Source organism: Acanthopagrus latus, chromosome 15, assembly GCF_904848185.1.
Source record: "Acanthopagrus latus isolate v.2019 chromosome 15, fAcaLat1.1, whole genome shotgun sequence".
Lineage (NCBI taxonomy): Eukaryota > Metazoa > Chordata > Actinopteri > Spariformes > Sparidae > Acanthopagrus > Acanthopagrus latus.
Window position 1 is genome coordinate 1,957,149 of NC_051053.1, and position 3,245 is coordinate 1,960,393.

At 41.3% G+C, this 3,245-nt stretch overlaps 1 long non-coding RNA gene across 1 annotated transcript; it reads left to right on the forward strand.

Moving 5' to 3' along the window:
* Positions 1-303: 303 nt before the first annotated feature.
* Positions 304-2,129, forward strand: LOC119033776. Its single transcript, XR_005079367.1, has 2 exons — positions 304-380; positions 479-2,129. It is a non-coding gene; the product is annotated as an uncharacterized LOC119033776 (long non-coding RNA).
* The last annotated feature ends 1,116 nt before the right edge of the window (positions 2,130-3,245 follow it).

The following is a 3,245-nucleotide window of genomic DNA, read 5'->3' on the forward strand; positions in this document are numbered from 1 at the left end:
ATTAAATGTATCTACCTATTTTTTCATTATTATTATTATTATTTCGGAGAATACAAATATTGTAATCATATCCCCTCCATATGACATATTGCACTTTACATACATGGTACTACCAACAACCAACCATCGCATCATTCTCCAAACATCTTAAAGTGTGGCTATTTGAAAACCAGATGGCATGATTTCATCATGGCAGCCCTGTTGTGTCCCTGTCTGTATCATTCCTCCTGTGTCTCTCCCCCCAATCTGTACTGTGTGTGTGCATGTGGGCGTGGCTTCTTCTCCACAGGCAGCGCCAGGTGAATTCACTCTGCAATCAAGTCTCCCATAAAACCACTGGTTTCTCTCCTGCTCATCGCCAGATCGTTTCATCAGTCAACGTGATTGTTTGAATCTTGGCTCCCTTGTATTTTTTGGCCTTGTTCTCTGTGCCTAGCTGTTGAAACTAATTTCTTTGTGTTTTTGCACCTCACCTTAGATTGCTGTGCTCGCTGTACAGACTCGAGCTTTGCCTTCTCCTTGCCTGCCGGTGGACCTGCCTGTTACCGACGCTCACCTCCACGCACTCACCGGTGACTTCGCCTACCCCGCCAGGACCCTGGCACTTTGCACATCCCTTCACTCGCACTTGTTTTTGCACCTCCGTTTGAACAATCAAAAACTATTGTTACACTGTTAACCAGAGTCGAGTTGTGCATTTGGGTCCTAATCCAACGCAAACCGTAACACCAGATTTGTCAACATGGTCATACTTAAATTTATATACTTCTCTGTCCGTTTGTTGTATGCTTGTTGTATTTTAATATGTTGTCTATTGTATGCTTGATGCACTTTAATATGGGCATTCTGCAATAGAATCTTGCACTTATTAGCACTTTATTAGGATATTTCTGCAAAACAATTCAGTACTTTATACAAGCATTTCTTGCAATACTGCCCAGCACTTTATTATGGGCATCTCTGCAATACAATTCAGCAATTTACTATATAATCCTGCACTTTATTTCGACCGGGCATTCTGTGATAAAATACAGCTGTACATAACTTAGCACTTTATACAGGCATTTTTGCCCAGCAATCCAGCACTTTATTATGGGCACTCCTGCAATACAAATTAGCACTTAGCACTGTATAATCCATGTTCACAATAGAATTTCAATATTGAGCTAATTAATCATGTGTCATCCCAAACATATAGTCTGTGTTGTTATGCATTATCCCCACTTACTTACCTAGTAAAGAAACTAATGTCTTTGTCCGAGGCAGCAAAACGGTGGATGCCGAACTGCTGCCAGCATAAGGCTCTGGACCTGTCCTCGTAGCTGGCGAATTTCCTCCTGGAGAGAAACATTTTCCTCCAGCATCAAATTGACGACCGCTGGGTTTGGAGCCGACACGTAGTCATGGTACATTGAGACATCTTCCACTGCATGGTCAGGTGCGTTAGCCACGCTGTCATCCTCTGGCAGCGGTCTCTGCCTTCTTTCACAAACCCCTGGCCGTGGAAGTGGAAGGGAGAAATTGTTCCACTCAAATAACTCTGGGACAGATCCCCTTTTCAACAGACGTCATGCGGTTTCTGATGCTGGCTCACGGATGCCTTCTGGTTTAAAATGCATGCTACACACCCAGGTGTGAGCAGTGATCATAAATTTGTCCCTGCGGATCGCAACTATCCACTTTTGCCTTACCTCCTCATTGGCAGGAAAAGTGAACAAAGTACATACTTGCTAGATGCCTGGCACAATGGCACACAACAGTGCTCAGCTGTCGTACCAGACAATCGCTGATATTTAAACTTTTTCATCATCGAGTTGACCAGCTTAGCCACTACCTACCAAAACAAAGAGGATGGCCACCGGAAGTGTTCACGCTGGCTGACCTTTAAGCGGAAGTACATCACCACAACAGTTGGCATATAGCCTATTCTTCATTCAGCCCACTGTTTGAGGAATGAGTACAGCAGAATTCCACTTCATGGGCAGGATCATGGAAGTAGATCTGGGCAAAGAGGGGTATTTGACCCCGTTCAGGAAGGGGACTAGCAATGTAATGATAAACTTTCCCTTGTGTTCATAGGCATGGGTTGAAGCCAGGAATAGCAACTTCTCTAATGCCAATGCTTGCCATCGCCAATGAATTATTGTATTGTTTTGCTTCTTTAACAAAGTTTAATGAAGAGGTCCTTGATAGCATTTGGAGGCATTTGTGGTGGGATTGAGCCGGGCTTGGGATTTGTGGGATTGTATGTGAGGTCTACTTTTCTAGACAAGCAACAAAATCCCTTTTTTGTCTTGTGTACCCCCTGAGCCTTTTTGTCATAATGTGAGTACCCCCTCACTCATGAGTGTTGATGAATCTCCAAAAATGGTCAAATGAAGCGTTACACAACTGATTATTAAATGAAAATCATTTTATATCATCTCCTTAATTTGAACATTTCATTATCCTGCATCATCCTGCAGTTTAATGATTTTGGTTAAATTTACTATGAGGGATCTATGAAAATATGTTCTACTTGAAACAAACCTTTCTTTCATTTTCTTCTTTGAAACTACCAAAATGATGAGGATACAAATTAGTAGTGGAAGTCTGAAGAAGCAGAGAGTGGGGACAGGGATAGTATTGGGGTGTGTGGGGGGGAGGGGGGGGTGAATGCCGCATTTGCATATTTAAACATACAATTACAGAAAACTCATAATACAAAAAAACAATTGAACTGGGGAAGTTTCATGGTGATATACATTAGTTAAAAATATGTCCCTATTCTTCACCTATAGTGTCTCCCCTTAATTAGCCAATTATGCACATTGCCCAACATGCAACTCTTAGATCATCATAAAAGTTTATAGGGAACACAATTTCTGGGTCCAAGAAATTTCCAGTAGATAAATAGATGAGTTCTTCAGTGCTTGTAGGTGGAGGGTTCATGATCACTGTCCCTATGAGCAGATGCCCTTGATGAATGCAATGACTCCGGCTGCCCAAGAAATGCAGAGGAATGTCAAGGTTGGATGAGGAATGCAAGAAGATTCTTCCCTCAGTGCATTACAAGAGAGGATATTGAATGTGATGTGGATGAGTATCAATAGTGGCTATTTCTTATACTCTACAGTAATAGATTTTTATACTTTAGTGTAATATACTTAATTTTAATTTTCTTAATTTCTTATACTCTAACAGATTTTATTTTGTATTACATGTCTTTTGTGAAATATTTACAGTATTTCAGTTTTCAGCGCACA